This window comes from Podarcis filfolensis, assembly GCF_964270895.1.
Source record: "Podarcis filfolensis genome assembly, chromosome: 13".
Taxonomy (NCBI): Eukaryota; Metazoa; Chordata; class Lepidosauria; order Squamata; family Lacertidae; genus Podarcis; species Podarcis filfolensis.
In genome coordinates this window covers 4021076-4033295 of record NC_139615.1, presented here as the reverse complement: position 1 = coordinate 4033295, position 12220 = coordinate 4021076, and the positions used below count along the sequence as shown (strand labels likewise).

Genomic DNA, 12220 nt, shown 5'->3' with positions numbered 1-12220 from the left:
GGCTCCCTCGGCCAGTAAAGCGAGATGAGCGCCGCAACCCCAGAGTCGGCCACGACTGGACCTAATGGTCAGGGGTCCCTTTACCTTTACCTTTAACCTGGTCTGGAGGGACTGGGAGGCGATGATTTTGCTTGAGGGGTGTGTGGTCCTTCCTATTTCAAGGCCCATGCCCTCCACCAGCATCTGATTGCACAAGGCGGCAGGTTGTAGCTCAGCCCCGAACATCTTTCAGAGTGTTTCTGGGTCACTCTCCTTCCCTTTATTCCCACGCCCAGTGATGGAATGCATGTTTCTGCATCCTTATGTGCTGTGCTCGTGCATTGCCGCTGGGTGAAGATTTTGGGTCCTGCAAGCACCTTAAGACATTCCAGTACGCGACAGCATCATCTGCGGGCGCTCGGGAGACTTTTTGTGGCAGAGAGATCTTGCAATCCCTGGGTGTGTTGTTTTTTTTTCATTTTTAGCACATTCTTTGCACTGGGTTCGCTGTGGGGATTGCCTGTGGAAATGTGCAAACAGGCCTATTGCTGCGGTTTTTATTTTTAACACTGTGTGCATCCGTAGAACGTTGAGTGTGTTTTCTTAGGCAGTTTTTCTTTAGTCCCTGTAAAAAACGGGGGCCGTGGTGCTGTGTTGCGTTGGAGGAGACGAAGGAACTGGCATGACGTCATAGCCGACTTGGCCAATAGCGGCTCAGAATCTCTTCTGTGCCTTTGCTCGCTGACGTACCCATTGGCTACCGTTGTCATGAGTCTGCGCTGACATTTGCTTTTATTTCCCCCAAATAAGCAGTTGTGTCAATATCCTCTGGAGCCTTTCATCCCTTTTTCCAGGACCTGAGTTCGAGATCTTGCAGCTATGCATCAGGACCTCTCCTGCCCCCTCTCAGAGCTGTTGGCTTTTGCCCAGGAGGACTGCAAGCCTCTGTCAGGGTCGTAAGCGCCGAGGAAAAAGAGCCGAAGTGTTTGGTGTTTCTATGACGACGCCTGGTGTTGTTTTTCGGTTAATGATTTGCGAGCGCTCGGCTACTTCCTTTGGCTTTGGAAGCGATTTTCTTGTCTTTGCTTGAAAGGGAAAAATAATCCGTCAGAGTTATTTATTAGCTCCAGAACAGCATCGGCTGGACTCTGCCTGACGCACAGGCGGCTGTCCATCAACACCCCCCTTCCACCTTAACTACAGCTGACTTGCACCCCTTGCGATTTCCCCTCTGATGCATGCAGATGCATACTTGTTTTTTCACACACACACACCGATTTGACTCGTCGCTTCGCCAGAATTGTACCCGACTGCACCACATAGCATGTGCCCTAACACTTTTTCTGAACCCTTGCCCTCTGCGCTACAATGAACTCAGATCTAAGACCTCTCCCATCAGACTGTGGCTGTAAGATGTGCTGAAAAACCCCCGACGGCCTTCTTTTCGTGTGGCTCCGATGATGCACATTGTTGTTGTTGTTGAGTCGTTTAGTCGTGCCCGCTTCTTCGTGACCCCCTGGACCAGAGCATGCCAGGCACTCCTGTCTTCCACTGCCCCCCGCAGTTTGGTCAAACCCATGCTGGTAGCTTTGAGAACACTGTCCAACCATCTTGTCCTCTGTCGTCCCCTTCTCCTTGTGCCCTCCATCTTCCTTAACATTAGGGTCTTTTCCAGGGAGTCTTCTCTTCTCCTGAGGTGGCCAAAATCTTGGAGCCTCAGCTTCAGGATCTGTCCTTCCAGTGAGCACTCAGGGCTGATTTCCTTCAGAATGGAGAGGTTTGATCTTCTTGCAGTCCATGGGACTCTCAAGAGTCTCCTCCAGCACCACAATTCAAAAGCATCCATTCTTCAGCGATCAGCCTTCTTGATGGTCCAGCTCTCACTTCCATACGTCACTGCTGGGAAAACCATAGCGCCGTTATATTCCAGATTTCTTGCAAAATCGACGCAGGATGCAACCCTGTCACTCTCCTCTTCTCCTCCAGTCCCCAGAAGCGCACCCTCCGAGATATCTGCCTGCACCCAACACACTCCATCCAGGCCGTTGTCATCTCGCGCTCCCGACCACATTGCCCATTCTGGAATCACATCATGCCTGCCGCGCACCAGGCGTAGAAACCCCGCTTCCTCCGCCGCTGCTGAGGGCTCCCCGCACAGGCCGAATCCAGTTGGGTGACGCCTCTCGGCCTCTCGGTCTGACCCACATACCGAAACAGCGTCTGGCTTGCTCCCAATGGACACATTACACCTGCCGTTTTGCAGAGGAATGCGCGCCCACGCAGCCCCCCCTTTTGCAGCTGACACCCAAGACACCTGAAGCCCCTTTCGGCCCGACGGTGTCGGTGTGGCGGATCGCGTCCCCGTCTTCAGTTACGCCCATCTCTAACACCCGACTGCAGATCCTGGCACACACAGGCTGACGCAGGCCGATTGCAGCGATCCTCGCGCCCCGGCCTGTTGCGCAGCAAAGGTTGCGCTGCCTGGACCCGTCAGGCAGTGACTTTTGGAGGCTGTGGCCTCTCTGGCAGCCAGGAAGGGCTTTTTATTTCTCTCTCCTCTTCCGCCCTCTCTGCCCGCCTGCCTTTCTGCATTCTTCTACTGCTAAGCCAGGGAGGAGGATGTTAACACAAGGCAGTCGGCGCTGCTGAGATCACAGGCTCTCCGGAAATGGCAGAGGATCAGGTTCCTTTGGCTGAGCAAGCTCGGAGGCTCAGCTCTCCCCACCGCTCGCGGGGAAACATGGTGGGGGCTTCGATTCCGGGAGGGGAAATCTGTGGGGGAGGCAGCACCTAGGATATCCCTTGACTTTGGGGTTTTCTGAAAGCGGAGTGGGGTGGTTGTCTGGTGGGAAGGGAGCCAGGGCTTGAGATCCCGCAGCGAAAGGGAATTTGCATCTTGTGTTTACAAGCAGAATTGAACCCAGACCTGCTGGAGTCGCAGCAAGGCCTTCTGAGGGTGCTGGATTCGAATCCAGGACTTCGTTTTAGAGGGGCAGGCAGGCGTTCGTGGCCCAAAACTAGTGGAAAACAGGTGCCCCCTCCTCTGTGAATGCTGCGCAGAAGAGGCAGCCAGAAAGATGGGGAAAAGAGAGGTTTTCCCCCCGCTCTGAGCCACACAACCTTAAAAAAAAAAGTCCGCAAATCTGTGCTCAAAGGGGAACAGAAATAGCAACTCGGCAAGCTGGTGACATCCTTTATTTTATTTTAAGGTTTCTGGATTTTTCAGGAGGCGGAACGTAAGAGCAATTGAGGCTTGGAGCCTCTCTCGCTGTTCGTTCCCAGTATCTACCATTTAATTAGACATCTATACGTGACTCTTTTTTTGAGTAATCTAAATGTACTGAAACCTGTAAGTTTGGGCTGGAAGGTGTTAATCACAAAGTCCTTTTAATTGTGCGAATAGGGGCAAATTTTCCATGATGTACGTATGAGGAACGGATATAACTTTTCTGCCGAAATGGCGGGCAAGCATTCAGGGAAAGATGATGAAAGCAAGGGTTGGTTGTTGTTGTTTATAAAAAAGAGTGACGCTGTGGAAAAATACGAGCGTTTAAAATATTTTTAAATGCAGTGGGTATTGTTTTCGATCTTATTTCTCTCTTCAGTCAGAAGTAACAGGAATGGCACGTTAAAAGGATAAGTCCTGGTTGATACTGCTAACTGTCATATTTGACAGAGGGGAAACTGAGCATTTCAGACATTTGTAAGCTTTTTCTTCCTTGGAATAATAGTCAGTCATGCACTCAGTGTTTTTTTTAAAAAAAATAAAGCAAGTTTCTAGTTCTGATGAATAGGGGGGGAGAAATATTTGAATTCATTCCTGCACCTAATAGACCACGGCTTCGGCTGGGGAGGGCGGGATATAAATAAAATGTTGTTATTATTATTATTATTATTATTATTATTATAGAATCAACGAATCGCAGCTAGATTGAGGGGTTGGTGGGTTTTATGGAGGGTGGCAGGAAGTGACTACAGTCATACCTCGGGATAAATGTGCTTCAAGTTAAGTATTTTCGGGTTGCGCTCCGCGGCGACCCGGAAGTAACGAAGCGCGTCACTTCTGGGTTTCGCCGCATGCGCATGGGCAGATGGTCAAAATGACATCTCGCGCATGCACGGAAGCAGCGAAACGCGACCCACGCATGCGCAGATTGTGTTCGCTTCAGGATGCGAACGGGGCTCCGGAACGGATCCTGTTCGCATCCCGAGGTACCACTGTATTCCAGGGGTCAGCAAGGTTTCTCTTGCCTGGGCCAGATTGGTCCCGCGGAGATCCCTCCTTGGGCCGGATCACGTGTGTGTGTGAATGTGTGATTTCCGGCACGTGCGCAGATGCGATTTCCGGCACCGCGGAAGTGAGTCCCCGTGCCATGCTGCACCGGTTTAGCGCAGCGCGTGAGCGGTCAGCTCAGTTTGGGGGCAGCTCGGGGGCCGGTCAGATGACCTCTGGGGCCGCTTCCGGCCCATGGGCCTTCGGTTGCTGACCCCTAATCCACCCCCTCTTGAGGCCTGGGATCCTGTTCACAGCTGTCAACTTTCCCCTTTTCTTGCGAGGAATCCTATTCGGAATGAGGGAATTTCCCTTAAAGAAAGGGAAGCGTTGACAGCTGTGATCCTGTTTCTGACCCCAAATGCAACAGAGCCTCAACTCCGCCCGCCGTTTGACCATTTCTGCTCTCTTTTTTATAAAAAAAACCCCAAAACTGAAACGAAAAGCTGCATGGAAGGTTCCTTTTCTAGTGGCAGAATTTAAGGTGTGTTGGGCACAGGGATAGCAAACAGTTTAAATTTGGGGTAACGCATCGTCTCTTTCTCTCCCCCCCCCACCCAGAGGGTCCTGTTCAGGCGGATTTGGAGACAGCATCTTGAGCAACAGGGACACAGACACCCAGTAGATGTGGTCTACTCGTGTAGGTAAGGCTGACGTCCATCACCCTTCCTTTCCACTGGGTCTCCTTGGGGTGCTGTTAGAGGGAAAGAGGTGCTGGCCGGGGCTGCTGGGAATCGTAGTCCGAACCACCTGGAGGGCGCCAGGTGTGGGGAAGAAGGGCCGCTGTGGGTCTCCATGGAAACGCCGCTTCCCTCTTCCGGTCGCCATAGCGACAGCGGCTGTATCTAGGCCAGTCACCACCCCATCTGCGTCTCCGCGGCAACGGTGCCTGGATCTAGGCCAGCCCCTGCTTCTAGCTCTGGTCCCCATGGCAACCGCCGTCGGGTTGCCATGGGCTCGGCCTCCTTCTAGAGCCTTCGCTTTGGCTCGTCGCCTCCTTCTAGAACGTTCCGTTTGGCTCTCCATTTTTTAACCCATGGGTTGGTTTCCAAGTCCGCCCGGCCTGAAAGTTGCCTTGCAAAACAGCCTTACCCTTGGCTGGGCGGTCTAGGCCAGAGAACTGGCTCTGCAGATAATAATAATAATAATAATAATAATAATAATAATAATAATAATAATTTATACCCCGCCCTCCCCAGCCAAGACCGGGCTCAGGGCGGCTAACACGCAATATAAAAACAAATTGATTGAAATCCAACTTAAAAACAAGATTAAAATACAACATTAAAATATTAAAATACAGCCTCATTTCAATGGAAACTCAAATCAAAAACTTTTTGGGGGATGAATGCCGGACGCCATCTTCCGGGGCCGCACTCCCGCGGGAGTCATGCGACGCGCGTTTTGTGACGCCATGCTTTTTCCGTGCACTGAAAGCCCGGGAGAGCACGGTGCCCAAGACGGGGCTCTGTATTCTCGCGGGGGGGGGAAACGGGATGCCTTGGGTTTTTTTTGTCCAGGACAATTGTTGGGTATGGACTCCCACCAGCCCCATGGCCAGTAGTTAGCAAAGATGGGCATTTAAGTCCAGCCATATCTGTAGGGCCACACATTCCCTGTCTCTGGTCTAGAAGCGTTTGCTTCTTGAGATTATCTGGGCCAAATTTGGATTAACGGAGACCTGCCTATGCCTGTCCAGGCATCTAGCCCCTAATATATTTCCATCGTTGGGACCTCAACCCTTTCTGCTGGCCTTCATATTTCTACAGAGACTGAATTGTCTGGTTCTTCGTTGAACTCCGAATCGCTCACAGTTTTTAGGGGTTTTTTTTTTAAAAAAGGATGAGGAGTAAAAGTGCTTTTACTGCTTTTCTGTGCCCTTTAATTGCTCAGAAATAATAATAATAATAATAATAATAATAATAATAATAATAATAATAATTTATTTATTTATACCCCGCCCTCCCCAGCCAAGACCGGGCTCAGGGCGGCTAACACCAGCAATTGATTAAAATACAACTTAAAAACAAGATTAAAATACATTAGAATCCTGGAATTGGAAGGGAACCCAAGGGTCATCTAGTCCAACCCCATGCAATGCAGGAATTCTGCCAACAGTCATCCCTGGGTGGGCTCGAACCACCAACCTTCTGGTTAACAGCCAGATTCGCTGATCCACTACAACAAAATTTTTTTTTTGTTTCTCTGCCCTGGAGGGTCCCCACCTCAAGCTTGCAGCCTCTTAATATTTATTTAGGGACGCGGGTGGCGCTGTGGTCTAAACCACAGAGCCTAGGACTTGCCGATCAGAAGGTCGGTGGTTCGAATCCCTGCGACGGGGTGAGCTCCCATTGCTCGGTCCCTGCGCCTGCCAACCTAGCAGTTTGAAAGCACGTCAAAGTGCAAGTAGATAAATAGGTACCGCTCCGGCGGGAAGGTAAACGGCGTTTCCATGCGCTGCTCTGGTTCGCCAGAAGCGGCTTAGTCTTGCTGGCCACATGACCCGGAAGCTGGACGCTGGCTCCCTCGGCCAATAAAGCAAGATGAGCGCCACAACCCCAGAGTCGGCCACGACTGGACCTAATGGTCAGGGGTCCTTTTACCTTTAAATATTTATTTGTTCAGCCCCATCAGCATACAAGGCCGATCTCTTAGAGTTGCATAGATCCCTTTCCTCCCGGAGCTAAATTACAAATAGAAATGGACTTTAACGGGAGGAACCTATACAAATTAAATGTTTCGTGTGGGACCTGGAGTGAGGTGTCCACAGGCTCTGACTCCAGTCTCGGACTTCCTATCTTGATGAGACATAAGGCCATTTGGCGGCCGTTTTTATTGATCTGTTTTGGTTGTCATGCGGTTGGCTGCAGGGTGGCGATAGCCATCTCAGACCTTCCCAATTGTATGAAGAGCTTGGCTTTTCCGTTTTAAAAAAGAACGAGACCTTGTTGCGTTTGGGAGGGTGACTGCTACATTTGGTGGTTTTTTTGTTTTGTTTTGTTTTGTTTTGTTTATATACATATACATTTTTATTGGTTTTTTAAACATATCATTTCCAAGAATCATGTAACATAACTTCTTATCTTATACAATATTTTAGACTCCTCTGATGATCTTTCATTCTTTATCACTTATTCTGCATTTCTTAATTTCTTAATTTCTCTGTTACTCTTAATTATCATTAACTAATAACTCTCCACCCGGGATGCGGGTGGCGCTGTGGGCTAAACCAGAGCCTAGGACTTGCCGATCAGAAGGTTGGCGGTTCGAATCCCCGCGGCGGGGTGAGCTCCCGTTGCTTGATCCCTGCTCTTGCCAACCTAGCAGTTTGAAAGCACATCAAAGTGCAAGTAGATCAATAGGTACCGCTCCGGCGGGAAGGAAAACGGCGTTTCCGTGCGCTGCTCTGGTTCGCCAGAAGCGGCTTAGTCCTGCTGGCCACATGACCCGGAAGCTGTACGCCGGCTCCCTCGGCCAATAAAGCGAGATGAGCACTGCAACCCCAGAGTCGGCCACGACTGGACCTAGTGGTCAGGAGTCCCTTTACCTTTACCTTTAAGGCTGCAGGGTGGCTTGTGAAAAGGGCCTCTGAGCATGTGTGAAGTGCATTTACCATTTCCACAAGCCTGCGCACGTCTGGAATTTCTAGAGGGCGAGGCTGCCTCCACCAAGACACTTGAAACGAAATATACAGATTTTTCCTGTTTCATCCTTGCAACTTCCCCTGCACGGCAGGCTTGGATTCCCCAAGTGGCTGAAGGTCACAAAGTGAGGATTTCAAACCAGGCTCAAGAACCCAACATTTTAGGAGATTAAAATTGGAGCAGAGACTTGGTGGCAAGTCTCAAAATCCCTCGGAGCCTGCGGCAAAACATAGGAACCTATGGATTTTCCAGCCTCGGGACAGAGCATTTTCTCCTGCCACGGAGCGGGATGACTTTGGTAGGTTTTTAGAAACCCGCACGCAAGTCGGAAAGGCAGATTTGCCAACTCGGTGCCCATCGCGGGTTCCTTACTGCAACTCCCAGCCAGCACAGTGGACGAGAGTTGCAGTCCCAAAATATCTGGTGGGCAAAGGTTGCAGCGGTAGGTAGGTCCAGGTGAGGGTCTTTTTTTCTATCCTGGCCTTTTTCTTTCTCTCTCTCCAGTGCACAGACCCAACATTGCAGTCCTCCTCTTTCCACCCCGCCTCCAGCCTCTTCCAGGCTGCCGTGCCGGTCCCTGCAATCTGCTGACCTCAGCCTTCGTGACTCAGACCCGCAGAAATCCATCCTGCTTCGCATCTTGTTTACGATCCGCCAGGCTTTTCCCTCTCCCCACCGTTGCAGAGCCCTGTTTCGGTTGCAGCACCCTGGACTGCAGGCGGACGGAAGTGGCGGGCGAGGCAAATCAGGTTTTTTGCTTCCCTTCCCGCGACCGTTCCATTTGGGGGGGGGGGGCACGCGTTCATTTCCACATTTGGGGCAGAGAGAAAATGCAGTGTCCATGGAAGGGTCGCCCTCCGGATAGGATGGTTACGGGGACCCTTGCTGTTGTTGTTTAGTCATCTAGTCGTGCCCGACTCTTCGTGACCCCCTGGACCAGAGCACGCCAGGCCCTCCTGTCTTCCACTGCCTCCCGCAGTTTGGTCAAACTCATGTCCGTAGCTTCGAGAACACTGTCCCACCATCTCGTCCTCTGTCGTCCCCTTCTCCTTGTGCCCTCCATCTTTCCCAACATCAGGGTCTTTTCCAGGGAGTCTTCTCTTCTCCTGAGGTGGCCAAAGTATTGGAGCCTCAGCTTCAGGATCTGTCCTTCCAGTGAGCACTCAGGGCTGATTTCCTTCAGAATGGAGAGGTTTGGTCTTCTTGCAGTCCATGGGACTCTCCAGAGTCTCCTCCAGCACCAGAATTCAAAAGCATCCATTCTTCGGCGATCAGCCTTCTTTATGGAACGGGGACCCTACCCAACCCTATTGAATATATGGACTTTATTCTCCTCTACCTTTTTCTCTCTCTGATGTATTTACAGATGTTCTCTGAGCTTCAGGTCTCAGGTGCTGGCAATATAAGGGCATGTTCCGCCGGGCATGTGCAGAGTGTATTTCAGCCCTGAAGGCAAAGCCTCCTAGCTCTGTAGGGCAGGGCTCAGGGAGGCAAAGTGGTTCTGTGTTACTCTCACCCTAGGTCTCTTCAACATTATTATTATTATTATTATTATTATTATTATTATTATTATTAATATTTCCTCCCCATCTGGGGTGGCTTCAAGCACGTATAAAGAACATAATAAAGCATCAATCCTTAAAAACCTCCCAAAATAATAATAATTTTAAGACCCAGCATGCAATTTTGACGCCATTTAGGGACCCGCTTCTTAAGCTTTCGCCCACATATACAGTGGGCGGGTTAAGTACTTAATTTGTTCCGGAGGTCCGTACTTAACCTGAAACTGTTCTTAACCTGAAGCACCACTTTAGCTAATGGAGCCTCCTGCTGCTGCCACGCCGCCGGAGCACGATTTCTGTTCTCATCCTGAAGCAAAGTTCTTAAACTGAGGTACTATTTCTGGGTTAGCGGAGTCTGTAACCTGAAGCGTCTGTAACCTGAGGTACCACTGTATTTGCCAGGTGCTCCTGTTGAGACGCACCTTGGATCGGGCTGCGACCCGACTGTGCTGTCAGTCGGAGGTGGGGGATCTGGTTTCCCCAAGATAACTCTGGGATCCCTCTGGGATCTTTCCTTGGACGCTGGGGGACAGCAGGATAGATCTGTGACAGCTGTTTTGGCCCCGGTGCCAGATAGAAAGCGTGGTTAAAGTTAAGTCCAGTCGCAGACGACTCTGGGGTTGCGGCGCTCATCTCGCTTTATTGGCCGAGGGAGCCAGCGTACAGCTTCTGGGTCATGTGGCCAGCAGGACTAAGCCGCTTCTGGCAAACCAGAGCAGCGCACGGAAACACCGTTTACTTTCCTGCTGGAGCGGTACCTATTTATCTACTTGCACTTCGTGCTTTCAAACTGCTAGGTTGGCAGGAGCAGGGACCGAGCAACGGGAGCTCACTCTGTCGTGGGGATTCGAACCGCCGACCTTCTGATCGGCAAGTCCTAGGCTCTGTGGTTTAACCTACAGCGCCACCCGCGTCCCTAGAAAGCGTGGTTAGAGTCAGCCTAAAGACCCATTTCAGGCTCAAGAGATGGGGATGAAGGGGGCTGCCTAAGGACGTCTGGATGACCTCCCAGGTGGGGTCCAGGATCTCCTGGCCAGAGAGTGACCCCGGGTACTGGACCTGTCAGAACGCCATCGGGTGTCTTGTCGTTCCCCCATGCCCCCTCCTGCGTTTACCCACATTCAGCCGGTCCCACACGTCTCCCCCTCCTCAAATTCTTGCTCTGTGCCACAGAGCGCTGCCTCTTCCTTCTCCCTCCCTCCCCAGCCCTTCTCTTGTTCTCTCCCTCCGTCATCTAGGCTGGTTTCCATAGAAACTCCCTTTCCGTTTGGGTACTCCTGTCGCAGCCGGGAAGGGAGTTTATATATATGTGTGTGCGCGAGAGAAAGAGAGACCCTCAAGGAATTGTTGCCGCCGTGTTATACGCATGCACGCATACACACTCACCGTGCATGCAGGCGCAAGCCCATTCGCACGCACACACACGCCCATGGCCTGAAATTGCGTCGTCGGGACGGTCCCACCCAGGTCGAGGGAGGAGGGAAGTTTGCGAAAGACGGGCTTGGAAGAAAAGAAAACATTGTGGACACCCCTATTGTTCTGTCTCTCTCTCACACACACAAGATTTTCTCCCACGTCTCTGCAGCGGGGAGAGGGCAGAGCGTGCCTTCGGGGGCCAGCCCTTGACACGAGGGGGCCGGCCGGGCCAAAGGAGGCGCCTGAGCGTCTGGGGGCAACGAGGCGAGCCTCTTGGAGCGGCTTCCGCGCTGAGCTCCGGAGAGCGGGCCGGGCCAACGCATCAGCTGCTTAATCCGAGCTGGCACCGGGAATTTCTTTCCTTCAGCCATTTTAGGCTTGCCAGCTGGAGGAACGAGCTCCTTGAGCAAAATGGCTCCCCAATGGGTAGAGTGGGGAGGGGGTGGGCGACCGGGGGGGCCCTGTGGGGAGGAGGGATGGGCTGGGGGCTTCTCCGCTCGAGCCAAACAGGCCGCTCTCTCTTCCCCGGATGGCCTTCGGCCTGCCCATGCCAGCATCAGCCCCGCTGCTTCGCTCGGTGTGACTCATGTCAACGGCAGCCAAGTGACTGACGGGAAGCAGAGCCCTGTGGTTCTCCTGGCTGCCTCCTCTCAGCCCTTCCTACGCAGGGGTTTGAATCCCTACTCGCTGGGGGGCCTGGCTCGCTCGCTCGCTGAGACATACGTAGGCTGAGACCCTATCTGCCTGCAGACTGTCTTGCCAGTGTGGTGCATGCTCTGGTTATCTCCCGCTTGGACTACTGCCATGCGCTCTACGTGGGGCTACCTTTGAAGGTGACCCGGAAACTGCAACTAATCCAGAATGCGGCAGCTAGACTGGGGACTGGGAGCGGCCGCCGAGACCACATAACACCGGTCTTGAAAGACCTACATCGGCTCCCAGTACGTTTCCGAGCACAATTCAAAGTGTTGGTGCTGACCTTGAAAGCCCTAAACGGCCTCGGTCCTGTATACCTGAAGGAGCATCTCCACCCCCATCGTTCAGCCCGGACGCTGAGATCCAGCTCCGAGGGCCTTCTGGCGGTTCCCTCCCTGCGAGAGGTCAAGTTACAGGGAACCAGGCAGAGGGCCTTCTCGGTGGTGGCGCCCGCCCTGTGGAACGCCCTCCCACCAGATGTCAAAGCGATAAACAACTACCTGACATTCAGAAGACATCTTAAGGCAGCCCTGTTCAGGGAAGTTTTTAATATGTGACATTTTAGTGTATTTTCCATCGTTGTTGGAAGCCGCCCAGAGTGGCTGGGGAAACCCAGCCAGATGGGCAGGGTACAAATAAATTATTATTAT

At 52.0% G+C, this 12220-nt stretch overlaps 1 protein-coding gene across 2 annotated transcripts in view; it reads left to right on the top strand.

The window, feature by feature from the left end:
- The window catches only part of ZBTB4 (zinc finger and BTB domain containing 4), a 34201-nt gene that overhangs the window by 9767 nt on the left and 12214 nt on the right, over positions 1 to 12220 (top strand). Inside the window, exons 1-2 of one of the 2 annotated variants that reach the window (XM_083580800.1) lie at positions 2537 to 2722; positions 4814 to 4896. The gene's annotated coding sequence lies outside the window, so the exon portion shown is untranslated. Of the gene's footprint in view, positions 1 to 2536; positions 2723 to 4813; positions 4897 to 12220 lie in introns of those variants that run through there. The other variant, XM_083580801.1, reaches the window with a different exon arrangement.